Source organism: Anopheles darlingi, chromosome 3, assembly GCF_943734745.1.
Source record: "Anopheles darlingi chromosome 3, idAnoDarlMG_H_01, whole genome shotgun sequence".
Classification (NCBI taxonomy): domain Eukaryota; kingdom Metazoa; phylum Arthropoda; class Insecta; order Diptera; family Culicidae; genus Anopheles; species Anopheles darlingi.
The window spans coordinates 24,013,297-24,035,466 of record NC_064875.1 but is presented as its reverse complement, the minus strand read 5'-3'; the positions used below and the strand labels follow the sequence as shown (position 1 = coordinate 24,035,466).

Sequence of the window (22,170 nt, the reverse complement as noted above, 5' to 3'; positions counted from 1 at the left end):
CCAAGGACATTCCACCCCTGGATGTGGTGCCAGACCGAGACCGAGACCGAGTTTGGAGTTTTTCCGCGCGACGCGATTTTTCAATTCACCGTTCGTCGAGCGAGGGAACGAAAAGGGGGGGGGGGGGGAAGGGGGTTGCTGGCTGATTTTTCATTATAAGCCACCCCCCGGGTTTCGCGCACACACACACACACACACATACTGCACCGCGGAGTTTTGAGGGGTTTATATGTTGTGGCCAAGTATGCACGAACGGACGGATGGACCGGACCGGACCGATCTGGTCGAATTGGTTCGCGAAATGCGTGCATGTACGTGGTGGCCTCTCTAGGCCTCCCTCCCTCGCCCACCATGCTTCCGGTGGGTGTGGGTGTGGGTGGAGCAGCACATAAAAATCGAAAACATGAGCCGCGAATTTCGGTGGCCATCGGATCGGATGCTGCTGGACTCTCCATTCGACATGCAGGCCAGACCTGCTACAGAAAAAAGGGTTGGGAAGGGGGTAGGGGGGGGCGGTGTATGCCACCCACCTCACACCCTTCGTTTCACACTCCCATGTTGCTATGTGAGCACGAGGCAGAGAGAGCGAGAGAGAAAGAAAGAAAGAGAGAGAAAGAGAGAGAGAGAGAGAGAGAGAGAGAAAGAGAGAGGGAGAGAGGCGACGCGCTATATCGATTGATCTCCCTCCCCCACCCTCTCACCCCCCTCAGAACCACCCCCAGCAAGTAGCCAAGTTGGCATAAGTGGCATCACCATCCAGGCCCCGTTTTTTTGCGCGATGGTGACGTGTCGCTTGGTGGTGGAAGTTCTCCCACCACCCACCACCCACCACCACCCATCAATCCTTTATTTTCTCGCTGGGTGGTGGGTGCTTGCATTTGCTGTTTCAGCTTCTGTTTCAGGACCCGCGGAATGCACACATGACCAGGGGCCGCGCCAGGGACCGGGACTTGACCAACGCACAGCTCCAGCTGCTACTGTACGTACGTATGTGTGCGTGTATGTGGCAGGAGGGGGTGGGTTTTTAAAATAAATCGAAAAAAATCATTTCCTCCCTTATTCCATTTGCCAGAGTTTTCCATTCGCCGAGCACCGCGCCGAGCGATCGTTACGAAATTGCCAAATGGCGATGATGTTGTGTACATGTAGAGTGTCCGTCGGCGGGTGGCTGGGTGTAGTGGTACGTACCAACACAAGGCAAGCGCCCCACCCCCCTCGTCGGATCTGTGACGTACATTATTGATTTTTTATTCGCGGCTCCAACGCGAACGGAGTCTGTTTTGTGCAAAAATACCAAATGTGCAACGCAATACAAGGCACAGGAAAGTAATACAACATATCGACATTATGTTGCTCATTTGGTGTCTATTAAAATGTGTGTTTATGGCTGATTGGTAAATGAACAAACAACGAAAAGCAAATAATATTATAGCAAATAGCTTAGCATAATTATTTCAGAAAGAATTTCAACCAAAACGAAAAGGACATTCCCTCACTATTGACTGATTTGGTTCGTGGTTTTGCTCCCGGGACACACACACACACGCCGATGGGGCCTTCGTACGGGTCCGGAAAGGTGAAGATTTATTTCTTCGCAGAATTTATCGTTGCACTTTCCATTTCCACGGCGCCTTTGAACTCTCGTTTTCTTTGTCCCGGTCTTGGCCGAGATCGAGTCTCGCCAGGGGAAAAAAAACTGCGGAAAAACCAAGAAAAATCACAAAACCGCGAAGAAATGTGAACAGCTGAACGGGATCGGAGAAGGGAAACTGGTGCATCGGTGGTGCACACCACATGCACGCACAGCTCTCGGATGCGACAGATGCACGGTGAGCATTTTCCTTCTTTCTTTCGATTTTTCCTCGCAACTCGCTGTTCGCGGACTCGTTTCTTTCTTCGGCATTCCTGTGGTGAGGGCGCGAAAAATCATCGCGAGCTCTAGAGATTGTGTTCGTCTTCGGTGTGAGTGTCTGTGTGTGTGTTGGAAGGAAATGCATCTCAGGATGGATGCATTTACGTTGCACCGTATTTGCGAGAACAAAGAAAAGATCGCAAGGAATGGAGAGACTGTGAGAGCGTGCGATGGATATGGGTTTGGTTAAAACGGTGAGGCAGAAATGAGGCAAAGCTAATGAAAATATCATTCAGCTTGCGGTGAATGAATGATCCTTGTTGGAACATCTATCTGGTGTGTTAATAAAGATAAATGCCCGAATGCAATGCAAAGTCACCAAGGATGCAGCTAATTCTTTGTTTTAAACATATTTGTTAAGACTCATTAACTTATTCATTACAGAATAGTTCAATCAAAATTTTAATTAGTATAACTAGCGAAACAAAATGGCTAAGCGACCTTTCATCGCAAAGCGTCTGTGTATCAGTGAAGTAAATTTCTAGTAATTTTATTACAATCTTTTAGTTTTGATACTAATTTCCTATGAAGATTGCAATTATTCTTTTTGAGTTTTAATGTTAAACTTTAACATTTAACATCTACTCTGTCTACTTATTTAAAAGCATGGCACTAATTATATTGTCCTGGGAACCGAATTTTCGTTTCAAAATTGATTCAATTTTCAGGTCAACCTCCTCAACCGAAGCTCCTATGAATCCAAAAGCAGCAAGCGCAGTCATTTAGACTAACTATTAGTTTGCAAAACCATGTCTTTTAAGTTTAAATAGCAGCAAAACAATGTTCAATTCGTGGTGTTAAGGAAAAGAGAAAATGAAGTTAACCTCAACCTCAACATAGACCAATCAACAATAACTGCTTAGTGTGGAGGTAATAGAATAATAACTGCTTAGTGTGGAGATACAGAATAAAAAAAAGTTTATTTACCGCACCGAGAATTTACGGTTTGGCTGTTTTGTCCAAACCATTTATTTACAAAAAGACCCTCTACAAAAAAATGTATCACAAAAATAATCATGAGAGTTACTTGTATTCTTTTGTATGGAAAATTGTATTGTTTGAATGGTTTTTCCTTCAAAATAATCAAATGATAATTTTTTCTCTCCATTTCAAGGATGCACTTTAGTTCTTTAATCTCATCTCTTTTAAGGGCCTATCGATGGTTCTATCGCCAAAATTGATGGAGTTCTAGCAATTGATATACGTTTTTTTGAGCAATTGATATACGACTTAGATATTTGGAGAAAACAGCTAAATCGTAAATTTCTTCTAGAAGTGGATACACTATTTTCATACTGTATACTGTTTCATTTCATTCCGTTAATGTGAAAATCTTTTCTATCTACCAACAATTAATAGAGCTGCAAATGAATTACTTGAGCTCAAAACACATTTCTACAGCTCTATAGCAATGAGAAATCGTATCCACTATTTAGAATGCATAATGCTGTATAAAATCATAAGATTTACATTGAAAAATCGCTTCGTTCTCATAATTTTAAACCGTTTTATATCCTGCTGGCACAAAATGCTAGTTGACAATGAACGTAAAATGCGATCGTGCATCAGTTTATGCAACAATAATCATTTCCTGGTGAAAATATCCCGATGACCTGAACGATGATCCTTTAATGGTACTGCAGAGCCACGGCTGTAACACGACATGACACGACGCCAGTGCCAGTGTCACCAAATAATAATGGTGCCTCCTTCACAAAACTGTCCACTTGCTGCAAACAGCAAATTAATAGTCAAGTTCATTAAATCAACAGCCGGAAAACGGGGGAAAACGAACTAAAAAAAAACGGGGGAAAGGACAAAACCCCCTTCCAACAACGATCGGACGCGCCATTTCCTCATCAGTAGCTGATTTGCATTGCAACGCGTTTGGCGGGGCGCGATTGGCCACCATTTCCATTATCCTTTTAATTCAACAACGAGCGCCGAGCCCTGGCCGGGGGTTCCGTGGCAGGAGAGAATTTGCAATTTCCATCGCCCAACGTCCGGGTGTAGTAGGCGCTGCACCATCATCAAGGGTGTGCGTTAGGCTTTGGCGATGTTCAGTTTTCAATTAAACATTAACATACACAATGCACATCATTATCTCTACGCAGCGCACTGCACTGCTGGTGCTGGTGCTACTGCTACTATAGCGATGGCTGGAACGCATGGTTTTCCATGTTTTGTTTTTGTTTCGAGGAAAAAATAATGCCCAGAACATGACCGTTCGCGCGTTCGCTGCTGACATAGCACATAAAGGGTGCAGCGGGGGGTGCTGCTGCTGCTGCTGCTACTGTCCTGTGCGCACTGATTAAAAGCCGTGGTCGTTTATTGTTGTTGTTTGTTGTTTTGCTTATCTCACACACCAAGCAACCGGCAGCAACCATTCGCTCACCCTGCCTCTGCACCCCTGTAAGCCTCTTTCAGCACGATGCAATAATGCAATTGCGTTTTGTGTTTGTGTTCGGGGAAGAAGCCCAGCTTTACGATAACACACGCTAGCAGCATCGCACGTCGAACGCAGTGACAGGGTTTCCCTTGGCAGAAACGAACCAAAAAAAAACAAACCTCCCCGAAAACTCGTTTCCAAATATGTTGTACAATTTCCGCCCAGCAAAAACAACGAACCATCCGGTCGGTGGCTACACCACACACACACACGCGTACCACTCGATGCTCGTGCGATGATGTACTTGCTGCATTGCACTCACTCGCTCGCTGCACAATTTTCCCAATATAAATGCAGAATGTTTTCCTTGTCTGGTGGCGCAGGACGAGGACTTCAGTGGACGAAGGAGCAGCAGGCAAGCAGTGCAACCGACATAAAAATCAATATCCCTCCATCACTCCTGCCGCATGTGCCACCAGGCCGCTACTTACTGCCGGGACGGGGCGAGGGTTTTTTCGGGGCGCGGAATATTTGCGCTATCGAATTCGCCGAAACCCCGTTGCTTTCTGCTTCGCGTTGCGTTGGTGTGAATCGATAACGCTTTTTATGATGCTTCCCACACACAAGCGTATGTATGCGTAAGGGACTGACAGAGAGATGCGGCTAGAAACAAAAAAGTCGAGGGAAGAGAGGAGTATGAAGCGCACGGATAATGCAGAACTGCAGAGTCAGAGTCCTTTTTTATCGAAAACAATTTTCCCGGGAAACCAATGCGCACATGGCAGTAACTATGTGTGTGTATGTGTGTGTGTGTGTGTTGTTAAATTTTCAACATTGCACCCGATTCGGATGATCAAATGTCTTGCTTTAAACATATTTTTACCCGGAATCAATGACGAAGAACCGCTTGGAATCGATCAGATACCTTCAGTGATCAGTTTATCAGCATGAAAAAAGCTGATACGACCTTTTGAATGTGTACCATCAAAACGTACACCACAGATCATCATCTCTCGATAGGCGCTTCAATGTTTTCGCGCATTAATGCAACCCATGATGTCCCCTGGTCAGTGCACAAAGAGAACCGAAAATAATGTCCCTGCAGCACCAAACCGCTGGCCAGCTACTATACCGATTCTGGCGCCCTCAACCCCCCATGATGCATCGCTGAAAATTGTCCGGAAAACATGGAAATTGAATTATGTCGCACCGAAATTAATTTTATTATGAATGTGCAAATGATGCTGCGCCGCTGTGTTGATCCACGGTGGACAGGCTTCTGCACTCCGCGACAATAATTTATGCGGCCAAGCGCGGCTCGCATCGCATCGCACCAAATTGTAAATGCATTGCGCTGCATTCGGTCCGCGTGACACCGGCTCGGTAGACCAAAAACTCAAAAACAGGAAAGAGAGAGGAAAAAAACAGATATTGGAAATTGAAATTTCCGTATCAGCAAACTCGATCAACGGGGATGCGGGATCTTGGTTGGTGCATCGAAAGGATGGCCAGAAGTCCCCCGGAGTCAGAGTCACAAAAATAAAACCCTTCCGTAAACACGACCTGACCGAACCGTGAGGGTGGCGGGGGTGGAAAAAAATAATCCCGCCATCGCATCCATTGGTGCAGTGACATCGAACAACAGCAGCCATCGCATCAACTTTTCGATGGACAATTCAATCAGCGATCGGTGAAACTTCAAATGATACTTAAGCCCATCGCCGCTGTTCTCTCGCTCCACGGCTGTTCAGTTCTTCGTACGTACGCGGGACATGGAAAGGGGGTGCTGCATGCATGCATGTTGGTTCTCTGATGTACCGACCCGCGGCGAGTGTCTTGAGCATGAATGAGGAAATGGCAAATGACGCGATTGATTGACACGTTTTTGTGGTGTGGAATTAAGGGTTGACGATGGATATGGTAAAGCAAAAGATAATATTTTTACTCAAAGTCATCGTGATGGCCATCCTGCAGTCCTTTCGGAATGGATGGAGAAACCATCTCATCTGGCTGGAGAGAATGATAACAGTTAAGGGAATTTCTTCCAAGCAAGACAGCAGAAATAATTCCCATATTTTTTGGGAATTATCAGCACAATTCCTCGGAAAAAATTGAGTATGTTAGCCTTAAAGTGAGGCAACGAGAGGTTTCTAGCGCTGCTTAAACAAGGAAATTAAAAAGTAGCATATATACTTTGAATTTTTCTAAACTATCATCAAAAATCCGGATTCAAGCAATTCAAATCACATAAATGAAATTTTAGAGTACTTTCCATATCAAGTTAAATGTAATTGAACACATTAGATAACCAAGAATGTTTAAATTTTTAATCCAAGTCTCTCTCTCATTTCACCAAATGGTACTGACTTTGATCAATATTTAAGCATGAACTTAGTTGAGATAAGCTGATAATACATTTTGTAACAAGTATCTAGAAATATAAAAGGCGAAAGAACCGCCAGGTTTAAAACCTCTATAATAAAATAAAAAATCTAGAACTAATAAAAGTATTTATCGAACAAGTTAATCATATTAAATGAAATGAAGAATAAGGCATTTAGACATAAATAAAAAGAGTAAGTCCGACTTAGGCCACTTATTATACTACTTGATGATGCTACTATATGACAATGGATACTACTATTCGGATTGACAGTATCAGATTAATCCGCAAAATATTGCACATTATTTGGCAAAAATAAGGAAACATATGATCGTGTATCACGGTATTGATGAAAATTCGGTTTAATCTAAACACTACCCATATTTAGACTATCATCAATCAGGGAAGCAAATTTATAGAAACTAATTATTCCTACAAAATTAAAAAAAAACTCGCTAAAAAGAATTTTTCTTCAATACAGCGCTAATTGATAAAACCTCCTTCTTGGGTATATTAAAAAAAGATACAAGGAAGGCCTCCCTATGCCACCCAAGAAAAAACAACAGATTTACAATGTTTTACATCCGGCGTGGCAATTGGATTGGCACTCTCATCTCCTTATACGATACTAAAGAGACCTCAGCAACCGCCAGTGGAATCCTTCCACTAATTGGAAAGACAATTCCGCGCAACACGTCCCATCTTTCGTCTTTCATCGCCAACGCAAAAAGCACAGCAATTCAAAATCCACGGCCACATTTAACGAAGACCTGCTGCTCCAGCTGGGCACGCCGGTCGAGCGCGGCTAATGAAGTCACCCTTTTCTCCACTTGACACACTCACACACGCGCGCAAACAATGCATCGAAACTGTCCTTATGCAAGCCACTGCCACATATTCAACACGTGAGCAAGTGATGTGAAGGCAGAAGGGAGAAGAGAAACGCAACAAACCCCAGCTGGCCAGCTGGCCGCTCCTCCTATAAACGTGTAACCGGCAAAGTGCAATAACATTCCAGTTAAACTTGGCCAAATTATGGCCCCGACCAGGCGGCCAACAAATGGCCGCAATGCATCGCTACATCGGTGACCTGCGTACGGACGGGCGCTGATGAAGCTTTTATCGCGTAATGCGAAATTAATGTCAATTTTTGGCAAAGTAGTGGCTGCTGCGCCCGCACTGTCCTTGAATTGTGCCACCACCACCACCACCACCTGTGGGTGGACCGGAACTTACGGCAAGCTAATTGACCGATCGAGCACTAATGCGCCGAATGGGGTTGAATGGCGGTTCATACCATACCGCACGCGATCAACGTATAGAAGCTCCAGAAGCTGAATCAAATGCGTGGCGACAATGCACTTGTCGTGCAAGATAAACAACAACCAACAAAAAGCAAAAAAAAGTTGGCAACCAAAATTGGCGAACCCCCCGGTTCCGTGCGTGGTCGGTTGACGTGTCCGATAAAGCTTCTTATCTTATCTAGCAGGAGCTGCATAGCAGAGTCGATAAGCGGGATGGAAGAAGGGGGCTCGAGTGTGTGCCGTTGGTTAGGTTCGCCAATTTTTCGGTTTCGCATGAAAATCGTGCCACTTCGTGATTCCTTGAGGCCGGAGCAACTCGAGATCTACTGCTCATGAGATATACGAGTAGTTGTGTATTGACCATCATCAAGAGGTAGCAAGCAAGAAGCCGAATACACAACACGAAAGCCGTTACCGAGTTTTCGGTGAACCTCTCGGTCGTCGATATGTCTACCGTGGTCGTGGCCGATGCCTTCGACTGCATGAATCACGACTCAATGACCACTTCAAGCCATCGAATCGAAATTGATCGCCGCTGGTTCAAACACACGCATCAGTGACCGCAGGGGGTCCCTGTACTTGCTGGCTGCAAAAAGGGAACTAGCGATGACCATGCCCCCAGGCCGTGAGCCGTCGCAGTTGACAGGAATTGAATTATAAATTACCGGCCGTTACCTGGGCGGATTGTGGTAAAACTATATCGCGGTGCGTGATGCTCCGGATTCCCCCTGCGTTAAGTACTTCCTCTATGACTCTCTCAATGGTCGTGCGAACTAGGCGAGTCTCTAGGATTTAGCGAGACTAATCGAACCTGTTGTTGCGTCCATTAATCGTCCATTGCTGATGCTGTGGCAATACAGAGCGCAGACGAGCAGTGGCCGCGTTCCGTTGCCTATTTGCATGAATGGATACCAGGATTTATGTCCGATGGTGTCACAGCAGGAGAGGGAGACACTATACCAATATATCTTTGCCGTTTTGAGGCCAAACCGAAGCTTAATACTGAATGCTAGAGCACCTTCCTGCTACTCACCTGAGTCTAAACTCGGGATCTCTGTTTGATCTGCACTGGTTTGATGGTTTCCTACTTTCTAGATCACTTTTGTAGCAGTCTCTCTTCAGCTCGGGACTTCAAACACTTCACCTTCATTTACGATGCGCTACTGCACACCTTGTGCAACACCGACTGTTCAGTCTGGCCGTCACATTTGCTGGTGCATTCTACGTGGCTCGTTCCAGGCGACGACGACGACGACGCAAGTCATCAAGTCCATGACCTTCATCAAACGACTATCATCTGGTCACCTCAACCGTAACCACCGTCGTGCACCGTGCGCCGTGCGTGCTATCGCGTTTTTCGGCAACACCCGCGCGCGAGCGATTCGCGTTGGAGATCTCGGTGAGAGCAGATCATCTAGCTGCACAAAACGAGTTCCAGGAATTCGGCAATCCGGTCTGTCCGGCAATTTTATGGTTGTGGTTTTGTGGAAGGTTTTTCCTTTGGTTCTTATTTTCGCGTTTTTTTTTCTTCTGTGGGTTGGTTACCGTTTATGGCACACCGCGTTGCAACCTGCAACACGGCGACACGGCGATCATTCTCTAGCATTTGAGCAAACAGTTCAGCAGAGAAGTAGGATAGAGACCTGGACCCGGGGCGCGGTGCTCGGATAAGGCGACCAGAGACCCGAGTAGAGGCTGTGTGAAACAAATGGTGAAGAGCTGGACGGTGGATAGCAACACAAATAACCTGATTTTAGTGTCTAAACTATGTGGAAGTTAGAGAAGAGTTTTGTAAGGCAGTCGCTGCTATTAACTTGGAATTTCATGAAACGAACAAAAATTCCATCGAATACTTGTTCGTTCGGTTCTAGAAACAACTTCTTTTTTTATTTCAATGCTAATTTGATTGTAAATTCTGCGGTTTAAAAAGAATATAATGCTTCTCGGTATATAGTACCAATAGACTTATGAAAAGGAATGTAAAAATCGAGTATTTTATGTCGAATTGAATTTGAATTTAATTGGAAAACCCTCATTTAGCAGCGTTACTATTTGAACAATTTGATCAAAATATTGGATTTTCTTAACTTTTTCAGTGCTAATACCAATGTTCTTCCCAAAAACGGACCTCAAAGCACCGATAAACTGGCGAATCACAAATGTCATGGTCAAATCACTGGCCCACCTTCATCATCATACCGGCAGCCAGACACCTACTATCCAATCGTTTATCCTATATCCAACCGGTCTTCAACGTTATCGGTCACGCTTCTGATGCAATAAATGCTGCGCCTTCATCCAACCGTTGCTAGCGAAATCTCATATAGTAAAACGACTGTGCCCCTATCAATCGCTCCCGTTATTAGGATTGCATGGCCCAAATAACTCCCTAAAACTTTGTTTCTGATACCTCAACGTCTCTAAAGGCGTGTACTTGTTACGTTCAGCTGGTTTCGCTCTCTGTGTTTGCGCAGACTGTTTGATATTATTCTCTCTCTTTCTCTCTGTCTCTGTCTTTGTCACTGTCTCTGTTTCTGTGTTCTCTGTTGGTTGAGTTTCGCATCTTCGCGGTTTCTGGCAATTATCGTCTTCGCTTCACCGTACACCCCAGCAGCAGCGGCCAGCACGAAGACCACAACGACCACGACGACCACGACGACAACAACGGCGACGACGACGACGACGACGGAGCAGCGGCCAACGACACCACCAAAAAGGCCGCCACGGACCGGTTGTCGCAGTTGGTTTTTTTGCTTGATTTTTGGCAACGTTGCACCCATTCCCTCCCGCTGTCCCTTCACCACCAGTCCCAGGCCGGTTTGCTCGCTCGTTCTATCGCCCACTTTGCGTTGCTTCCGTCATCCTACCACCCCCTTTAACTCCACCCCGGTTGAGAGGGAGGTTTGTGCCATTGCCGCTACCGGTTCCGATCGTGATCCATGATCCACGGCGCGGCGTGTTCCATTGGCTGGTACTCGTTTTTCGCCTTTTGTTTTAGAGGTCATTTGAGCCAAAAAAGGCGGCTGACAACGGCAACAGCAGGAATCAAACTTCTTGAACAAGAATCCCGCGCCCAAAACGCCCAAGCTCGGGCACGTGATACGACTGTTTGAGGTGCATTGCTTGGGGAAGGTGTGCTTGAGGAAGAAGAAATTCGAGTACAGACCAGAGCGTTGCTTTCGAGGGGTTTGTTGTGTTGTGTTACTGACTCACCAAGCCGCAGGAGCGAGTTAAAGTGATCAATTTCGCGAAGAGAATCGCGGTCTGTGGTGATCGATTGTGAGTAACAAGCAAATATTACCTAAAAAGGACTGAATTAGAGTCAAAGATTGAAAGAATATTTGAAGGTATCTGAAATTTGTATTATAAAATGACATTACGGTTCGGAAAATCCCAAAAACTTTCTTCTCTTCCGGCAACCATAACTAAATAGTCCCACGTGACGCCGTGACCACACAAACGAATGTCTGCATACGAAATGCACAGCATTCTGGCCGTTGGTTGGCATAGGTTTATGGCCACACGCGCGCATCAGGCCTTTTGATTAGCTGCCAATGTTGTCGCCAAACATTGTGTTTCTTCGTTGTTAATTTTTTTTACCCCTGCTCAGCCCCGAGGTTTATGGTTTTGTCAGCAAAGATGGTTCGAGGTGGTGGGTGGTGAAGCACAGCTGAGTTACCACGCGGCGTATCGGCGAGTATTGGAGGTCAATACATTGATCGTCGCGTGTTGGTGGCCTTTTTGCGGCACTCGCATATTCCCCCCCGGACACCCCGACGCAAAGAATGCAAAGTGAGTAAGATCTTCTTGGATGGTTGGGTTTTTCGCTTTCCTTTTTTGATTTTTGCGCTGGAGCTTTAAATTTGCTCCGCTTGCAATTACAACAATCAGCTCGTGGCTCGTCGTGTCGTGAGGGTGCTGTTAATGCAACCGAGTGACCGACCGGCATAAGAGAAAATGTGTTTTAGAAAAGAATCGTTCCCGCATTTTTTTGGAAGAACATAAATAAATGTACTCGTATCCTGCTGATATTTGAAATTTTTGGTTAGAGTACATATCCGATCGCACACTAATTCGTTCTGTGGCACTTATTGCCCCTTAAAATCTAATAACATAATGTTTTTTTCTGCGATTTTTTCATAGATTTTAAGCTCTTTTTGTTACTAGAATATTCCATAGATCCTTACTTGATTATGAGGATAAACATATTCATTGAAGTTTCTTTTCTTAGTTTGTAAAAAAGGGATAAGTGGTAATGTTGAATATTAAATGGAGTCTTGTTAAGTCGCAGATTGAAATGACACGACAATATCAATATTGGTATTGAATGAACTAACGAACTGCTGGTCAAAGCTATTCCTCAGGAGACGAATAGCGCTCCTCGATTGTAACACTGAGTTTGGTCAACATTCTTCAGACTACAATCGTTATGAAATTGTTACATAAGCAATACCGAGGCATTCTCTGTACGCAGTAGATATTCCACAGAAGCTACTATCGATGAAAACACAAAAAGGATTTTGTCTACAAAAATCGAAGATGCATTAAACACCTGATCGACTAAAGATACCAACGGAACATGCTAGAGCTATCGCAAATGAAATCACGATAGATGATGTATTTGGTTGTTTGGTCATAGAGAGAGAAAACGGGTCTCATTAATTGCTCAACAACTATCAAACCGATCGTCATGATGTCAGAGCGTGAAAAGATTTGTTTTTGTTGACCGGTCATTGCTGTCATTCTCATCGGTGTTATTGCTCTCAAAGCAGAGTAAATATAATATTCATCAACTATCCACAGGTCCAGTAACTTTAGTAATTGGAGCATTTGAAGGAAGAAATCTCGAACTATATCTCCGTTTGATGTTGTTTCAGCAGCATCATATGCACTACCATGTCGCTAATCCATAAAAAAACGATGGCATAATGGCACGAATTGGGCTTCCACGTGGAAGCCATTAGTTTTATGATAGCAGTAATGCTCATCTTGCGCTTCACAGATTAACTGAGTTAGCTTGCGATTTATTAGGCATTCAAGGACAAAGTTGGCATTCGATACTACCAGACTTCGGTCCATAGGGGTTCAAATTTCTCTCCTTGTTTCACCTGCTTACAACCTTTCTTGTTGCCTATTTTAATAATGAAGTTACAGCAATACGGAACTTCATGTTATTATTGAAGACACACTTTAAAGATTTAATATTTCTGATATAATTTTACATATACTGCAACACCCTTTACTAAGGAAGACACTCACCTCAAAACATAGGCGAAAACGGCAAAACGGCGGCAGAAATCAAATCAGCAGGAAGCAAGGAAGACACAACACGACTCGCAACACTGCACACACCGATCAGCACACCAGGGCGGCTTGCTGGCTGGCTGGCTTGGCTTGGCACAAACCAAATAGAATATAGTTTTCTCCGTATTCCTTCCGCCAGTCTCACTGGAGCACGCAAATCAAGAGTGCCAATCCGTGGGCGAATCGTTCACCGATGCCACCAGCAGCCACTACACTGGTGCTGCTGTGCCATCCGGCAGCCGTACCGTCGTCACCAAGCGAGGGAAGCACAGAAATCATAGCAAACCATGGCCGCACTCAATCACCGAGCGCATCCGGGTGGGTCCGGATATGGGGTTTTCTGTTTTCTTTTTTTACCGGAACGGAACGGGAGAAAGAACCGAATTTAATTCTCGCCCCACCGATGTGCCGAGAAGCTGCTGGCTTGCTGGCTAGTTTTTGGCCTGCAGTTTGCAAAACTTTTGTCCAAAAATTGCGAATTGCCACCCGCGATCACCACTCTCCACCCCCGGGTTAATGCACTTTTAATCGTTCTTAAACACGGGAATTTGATTGACGGCAAACCTTGCTGTGTCCTTGGAGAGTCTGTCCGGAGTGTTTGCACGAACGCACGCACGCACGAACAGTGTTTTCGTTACTATCGGAACACAGTTTGACTCCGCATGAGTGTGTGTGTGTGTGTGCGAGCTTTAATGCTTAGTTCTTACGAGATTTTACGAAAGGCAGACGGCGAGGGATACGATCCTGACGACATCGGTTGCGACTCTGGGGAGTTAGTGTCCGGCGGAAAACCGAAAAGTACGGCAAACAACGAAAGGAATCATTCACTCACGAACAACACAACACAACACAACAACAACACGACAAGAGCACCACCATTCGTCGTCGCCGGTAACGTTGGGGATTCTGGGACGATCCTTGACCGGAACGCAACGATTGATCGACACGAAACGCAGTGCTCACTAAACAACACAAGACTGGAGAAGGTGGAGGAGCAGGAGAGTAGAAGAGACGCACACGAAACACCGCGCCACAAACGCACTGTAACAGGAACGCAACAGGAAGAAAACCGAACCGAAGATGAATCCGGGAAACGTCAAGGCAACCGAGGAAGACGGAAACGGAAGGAAATCATATCGAAATCATGCCGCACGCACACGGTGGTCGTCGGTTCTGTCGGTCTACATGTTGGACTTGGCGCGCGCGCTCATAGACACACACACGACGAGGAAGTGACCGCCGCCGGTCGTGAGCGTGACGTTTTCCCGATTCTTGTGGTTCCCGAACGCAAATTGAGCGGCAAATGGACAGAGCGTCGAGCAGCAATTGTTCCAGGTTTTGTGGTTGCTAGTTTGGTTCCACTTGGCGTTACAAGAGATCTGTGAATGTTCATAGAAAGAAAGATAAAGAGAGAGAAAAGAAGAAGGAGGAAGGAGAGAGACAGAAAAAGAAATGGTTAGTGATTGCTGGATAGCGGCTTATAAAGCGGGAAAACTTTGGATACATCCTGCCATCTAGTGGAAACTCCATCTTGTAAAACCCTTCGTTTTTGCATCATGCTCATAATGGCGTCCTCAGATGAAGGATAAAAAAGTCATCAACCGAGACATGTACTGCGTCGCGTCACATCAAAACGAAACAGAGCAACCGCCAACTACTACTACTACTACTATCATCTCTATTAAGAAGCGTGTCAAACGCAGCCTACTACTACTACTCCGCTGGTGACCTGGCCTGGCTGAGGACACAAGGTAGAAGCAGAAACAGATCATCTAATTCCTCTTCTCTTTCGTGGTCCACTTTGAAGGCGTTCACGACCCTCTTTAGCACACACACACACACACCAGCACATACACGTGCGCGTGTTTAGTATGACAGCGACGCGCTAGTTGACAGACATTTGGGGGGTCCTGCGTGTGTTTATATCGCGGGGCCGCACCGAAGCAACGCACTCGGAACGGTGAACTCTTGGGAAGTTCTTTACTTCCCGTGCCCTTCTTCTTCTTCTTCTTCCTGTGGCGCCTGCAGCGCCTACTAACGCCGCTCGCTGCTATTGCTACCGTTTGTGTCGAGAAAACGAAAAAAAATGTCGACCAAAAAATGCGACGACCTACACACACACACACACACGCCCACACACATACGCGTGCTAGTAGACACGGGTGCGCGCGAACACAAAGTCGCGGATCGTCGCACGGTGGCTTGCCGGGAGTTGGCAAACGGTAGCGGCGATGGCGATGGTGACGAAAAAGCGAATACCAACGCCAGGCGCACACACACCCAACCACCAATATGATGTGTTCGTTGGTTTTTTTTTTTTCGACATTTTTTTCCTCTCCCCGAGAGGAGCGTTTTTTTCTGACACCAGCACCATTCGTTGTAGTTGTCGTCGTCGTCATACCGCGACGATGGTGGTCGACGGATTTAGTTCCTTTTTTTTCTCCTATTTCCAACATTTCTTTGTACCGTTCTGCTCGTCCTCTTGAGCTGCGGTTTGGCCATAACTCGCTCACTAGTCGCTTTAGCGCCTCATCCAAAAGTGACGGCCAAGAAGATGAAAAAGAAGAAAGTGAAGAAGAAAAAGGGTGCACAATGATGCCGGCTGCCATGTACGATGCAGCGGTTGGAGCACGCCGAAACATCCAGATGGTGGTTCAGCAGACGAGTCCGGCTCAATGTCTACTAAGATAGGATAGGATTTGTGGTCCCAAAACTCATGGAGTCACCCTTTAAACGAACACCTAGCACAGCGAGTCACACACACTCACAGACTGCGTCGAGTGCACTACTAGATACGAAGATGCGTCCTCATCACAAAATCCTCATCACAGCGATGATCACAGCAAAGCCCGGGGGTTTTCCTGAGTGAGGAAAAGCGGGAAAACTCATCCGCGCGATCACAGTTACGATGCTGCTCACGTTCACTCACAAAAAAAAACCCGAAACCGAAACGTAACGGCACGGAACCCAAAACCTTTATCACTCACTGGCGCTTTCGGTGGCAAAATGATAATAATCCAAGTGACCGGCGGTGCTGGATGATGATGATGGTCCGCTCCTAGTGCTGCTGTTGCTGCTGTTGCTACTGACGACGGCAGCGGCGACGACGACAACGACGACGACGACGACGACGACGACTACGGATGCCACCGCACCGATAAAGGGCATATTACAGAGTGAGGCGCGCGTGTTTCTCTGTTTTCTATTTTAGCTGCCTTCCTGGCCGGACGAAACACAACCGAGCGACCGAACGACCGAACCATCCGAGCGACCATCAACCCGCCCCGATTCGGCGGATGCGCTCTCAGCTCAGCTCCACGACGACGACCACGACGACGATGACGACGATGACCGAGAGCTGCGAGAGCGGACAGAACAGTGTGTGCGTGCGTGCGTGTGTGATAAGAGGGTAAGGATGGATAAGGGGGGTGAGAAGGTTGAGAGTGAATCTCTCTCACCACCCCCCGGGGGGGACAACACCCCCCCTCCCCTTCCTCCCTTTGTCAGCATCATGCAAAACGCGAGCGAACGAACACGAAATCGAGCGAGCGAGCAAGCGAGAGAGAGAGATGCAACGACGCGCCCGATTGGCAGCGGCGGGGACATCGTGAGTTCGCCGAAAATGCACCACCACCCCCAGCACCCCCAGCACCCTCCTGCCGAGGTCAATTCGCATTTTTTTTGCTGCTGCTACTTTTAATGCTCCATCCTACGGGGATGACGGTTACGGGGCTGATGAGTGCATCGAGGGGGCGCGCGATAGGGGATGAGGGTGCAAAACCGAGAAACCGAGAGAGAGAGGCCGAGAGAGCCCGAGTGAGATAGAAAACTCGGTGCCGTCTCTGTATGTATTGCAGCCGGCTTATTACTCTATTAATCGAGTGGCGAGCGCACATCGTAGATGGCGATGCAAAGGAATCGGACAAAGAAGCGGGCGCAGCTCCTGGGAGGGGGGGGGGCTCACGTCAATCCGTCAATTGCACCCCGCGAAAAGGGGCGAGGGATGAAAGAAGAGAAGATAGAGAGCGAGCGAGCGAGCGAGCACGAAGAAAGTGAAACAACAATGAGCCAGCAGTGAAAGTCGGGGAAAATGCTGGGCGCCAGGAAAATCGCCGGGGAGGTAGAATCCCCCCACAGCCCCCTTGAAAACGTAGTTTGAAGGGTGAACTACCAGGTGACTCCATCGAAGTGTGCGCCTCGATTTGCATGGTTTCGGAAAACGCTTCGGTATAAAGACGTGTCCGAAAATTGTCCACTAAACCGTTTGTGTGTGTGTGCGTGTTTGTGTCGCTACACAGTGACAAGCCGGATGACGGAAGCACACGCGCGCGCACCATGATGGTATAGGTTGTTCCGTTCCGAACTGGATGCACCTCGGACCAGAGTTCCAAATTCGATACCACAGTTCGCACACATGACTATATTTTTTTTTTTACATCGCGCCTCACTTGTGTGTATCCTAACCAAATTTACAACTACACAGAGAGAGAGTGCGTGTTGTGCAAAGTGAATATAGCGTTCAAACATTCATGCACCCCTATGAAGTGAAGTAGCAATACGGTGAGTGACAGCGTGAGTCGTTTGATCATCATTCGACCCCCGCAGGACAAACCCTTTCGCATCTGACGCACTCTTCTTGGCCTCTAAGTCACTTACCTGCAACGGTTCCTTACGATCCGGTGTGTCCTCTATTATCCGTGTACACAATGAATCCGTCAGCGACGGGCAGGCAGAGGTGCAGAGAGGCGGGAGCAGGAGCACCACCACCACCAGCAGCGATGCCAGTGACGTGTGTGTGTGCGCGCGCACTTGTGTGTTGCTCAAATTTTTAGATATTCGTCACCATATTCGCGCGCCACTAACACCATGCAATCGGATTGAAGGAGCGGGATGCAGGGGGATGAAGTTTACCCCGCCACCCCCTCAGGACCCAAAACACACCAGCGCTGCAACACGCGTTTTGGGGATGTTGTTGGCCACCGCGGGAAGAACACACCGGAGCAAAGTCAATAAAGAAGTGGAAGAGGACACAACACACTTGGAACTGTCTACCGAAATCGGTGACTCCGCTGCTGCTGCTGCTGCTGTTGGTGTTGCTGTTGAGTGGCCGTTTGTATTCGTTTGGTAATGCGTTTTTGTGGTACGTGTTTGCGTTTGTTCGTCGTGCGACGCACGGCGATGACGACGATGGTGACGGTGCTAACGCGCACCTCCTTCTCGGCTCGACAGCGCTCAACTGGACTGGTCGCCGGTGCGCTACGGCGGGTTGAATTTTTTTCGGGTTTTTGCACACGCCCCTCCGTCCTTCTTCCGGCCTCTGTCATTCAACCACCCCAAAACAGACCCCCAAACTCCAATCTGGCTTTCTTTCTCTCTCTCTCACGCGCTCGCTCTCGCGTGCGCTCAATGATGGTGGTGTGTGTTTGGCGCTGGGTTTGGGGTTTTTGCAACCTTGGGCCGCGTCGCGTTGCCGACCGTCCACGACGACGGCATCAGCATCATCATCATGTGTGCCGACGACGGCCAATACACTCCCTCACCACCGACGACGACGACGACGACGACGCACACGCCGCCGAGGAGTTCGCGCGCGCTGGAGTTCAGCGGCACCAACGCGGGAGCGCGCGCGAACCAGAGAGAGAACGAGCGAACGAGTGAAGCAGGGATGGCACGGTTTGGGGAGGTGAAGAGTCGCTCCCAGTCCCCCTACCTCCACTCGTCGACTTCACAACCTGCCGGTCGCATCTTTGCGCCAAATGCAGCTTCTCATCCCCTAAACCCATTAGTCCACACTAACACACACACACACACACACACGCACGGTGCTGTCGCTGCCATCGTTGCTTCCCCCAAAATAAAAAAAAGAATTAAATTTTGAAAAAAGAAAAAAAATCTGAAACACACATTCTACGTGACGCTTGACGCTTCTTAGCATGTCTGCGTCCACGAACCCGACCATCGAGTGCCCTGGCCCGTCGAGGGGGTGGGGGTGGCCAGTAGAAGGGAGTTTGTTGTTCTGGCATTCTGCGAGTTCCAACCAATGCTGTGAATGCCTGCTTAGATTCAGTAACAAAATCGAATGCAAAAAAAAAAAAACTACGCGTAACATGCCATCCAAGTGCACGTTGTAAACCGGTCAGCTTTGGCGCACGCTGTGATGGATTAGATGGTTATGGACCGGAGGGAGGGGAATGGGGGCGCCAGTAGCGTTCGATAGCAGGTTCGTCGCCAGCAGCGCAGTGACTCCGCCGGGTGCTTAGGTGTGTGTGTGTAACCCTATCGTGCGAATCGTTGACGTTGACATCGAGCAGCAGCAGCAGCAGCAGCAGCTGGGGACGTGTTTAGAGCGCGATCATTTCGCGATATTCGCGGCGCACGCCGGCAACCGGCAGTCGCGTGGTGCTCCTATTGGGGAAGGCATTGGTTTAGCGATAAGGGGTGGTTGAGTGTTGCATACGAACATGAGCCGCACCGTGGTGGTTGCAATGATGCGTCCCCAGAAGCAGAGAGCAGGTGAAAGGCCAGGGATTGTTATCAAAACAATGGGAGAACGAATCCCGCACACAACATCGGTGTGAAGTGCCCCCCCCCCACCCCCCTTCCACCCATGTAGAAGAGGCGCCAAAAATGGCGCGCTAATACCGGTGCTTAGAATCTCCTGTTCGATGATGACTTATGCTCTCCATCGTCGTATCGCTCTCTCGTTTTGTGCTCTCTCTCTCTCTCTCTCTCTCTCTCTCTCTCTCTCTCTCTCTCTCTCTCTCTCTCTCTTTATCTCTCTCTTTGTCTCTCAGAGTATCGTTTATGATTTCTGGGGGGAGAAATGTTCATCGGACGCGCGTTCCTATCCTTGCACGTGCGCACTTCGTTTGTTATTTTAGACATTTTGTTCGTGAACCTGCCGAGAGCATTCATTTCTCCCACTCCAGGGCCAGGGCCGAGGTCCCGCGGTTGAGGTTGTCCTTCAGGATGCTCGTGCGACGTATCTCTTTCCGGCTGTTTTGTCTATTGATTCTAACACTAGTTCCGGCCTGAGATAGACACAATCAGGGGACTGCTAGGAACTTAATTTAAATTTGTTTTTGATCAGCTTGTCAACTGCCGCACTTCCTCGGTAATTAGCTAACCAAAAATGAGTTGACATTAGCTGTCCCTACGTAGGCCTTATGTATGCTCTAGCTCAGTTCTGATAACGTTCCGTGCGAGGGAAAACGCCGCACACTTTAACCAGAACCAACCGGTACGTTATGTTTGCTCATTTGAAATGGCACTGAACCGTGCAAACCGTGGTGAACAGCATTAATTGCGTTTTGCCATGGATTAACGGACACGGATTAAAAGAAGCTTACATGGCACTAGCAGTGTAGTGTAGCCACCGAGATGTATTGGGTTCTTACATTAATCTTCCTAGTAGGCAATGATTAACTTCCCTGAAGTAAGATAGAACGGAAATTTGGATTCTCAGAATAGAAGTAATTATGGAGCATTAGTAATTCTGGACAATATTTGGTTGATTTTTAAACTTTTATTTTTGTACCAATTAAGGTTATCTCCCATCAAGTGTAGTAGTTAACGTAAATGCAAACGCAAAATGTAGCACCAAAATGTGTTCCCAATTTCCTGTAATTAAACGTGCGGTCGCGTGTTTGAACTGTTTTATGACTCTCCAATCGGTAAGCAAGATTATTGGGATCGCGAAATTTTAGAAACCAGTGGACAGCGGAGATGATAACAACAGCTACGTCCTTCGTATTGTCCGCGCTAACTAGATCAGATTGCCAGAGAAGTGCCAAATTCCGGCCAGATTACAGCGGTTCATATGGCATTATTCCATCGTAGTAGCTGTATAATTATCTCTTTTTTGGTTCTGGTTAAACATATGATATGTTGCTAATTTAGTAAACTGTTCTATAACAAAAACCTATGGATCCTGCATGATTTTGTTAACCCTAAGTTCCAACATTTGCTGTTATTTCTCACCCGATTTGTATTGGTACCACAAATTCTTCTCATCTTTATTGTCCCAATTTTATCAAATCGTTTTACTTCCGTGGATTGACCTAACGTGTAGAGCATAACGCATAGAGTTTTTTTTTTTAAATTTTACAACGCATAGAGCAAATGACTAACGTTCGGACCAAGAATATGCGCATCAAGGTTGTGTTTTTATTAATGTCATATTGAAGTACATGTTATGAACATTTTAAAAAATTGAATTGCCTTGACTTGATAAAAAACATATTATGTTTACAGTATTCTTAGATTGCCATTGTATAATAGAAAAGAGATTCAAGATCCAAAAAGCCTTGAGATTAAAAACAATATTGTTGAAAAATGGCAGTTGAATTTTCTTCTAAGCGCGCTCAAAAACTGCTAGAAAAAGAAAAACAAATTGCACAGCATTCACTTATCGTGTTTCTAAAATTACCAAAAAAATCATGATGAATTGACCAACCATTTAATGAAAGCATTAAAGACACTAGGTGACAGAAAAGCATGTACCACAGATCCGGGTTGAATGAAGCGATTATCACGTTGCCTACAAACCGCGCACCGAATCCAGAACCATAGAATCACGCGGCATCATAAGACCAGCATGACATTGACGCAATTTTTCGTATCTCTTGCCGATAAGCGAAGGTCACTAATGAAAACTGAGCCCAGCCTGTCTGCGTAGCCGAAAAATAAACAATTTTTCCATTTTATTTTTTTTTTGTTTTTACACAATCCAATTGCGTTTCGACGACTTTTTTTCATTATATAATGTTCTATTCCCTGATAGCCTGTAGCCAGAATTGATTAAACAGTGGCAGCTGCGTTAGTGAAGCGCTTCCAAAAGTTGTTCTGTTTCATCTGCTATGACAGCGATAAGAGTAAC

At 46.6% G+C, this 22,170-nt stretch overlaps 1 protein-coding gene across 3 annotated transcripts in view; it reads right to left on the bottom strand.

Annotated features, from left to right (window-relative positions):
• LOC125956591 (uncharacterized) overlaps window positions 1-13,988 on the bottom strand; it is a 40,954-nt gene extending 26,966 nt beyond the window's left edge. For all 3 annotated transcript variants that reach the window (XM_049688634.1, XM_049688635.1, XM_049688637.1), the window contains exon 1: window positions 13,248-13,988. The gene's annotated coding sequence lies outside the window, so the exon portion shown is untranslated. The remainder of the gene's footprint in view (window positions 1-13,247) is intronic.
• Between the last annotated feature and the right edge of the window lie 8,182 nt (window positions 13,989-22,170).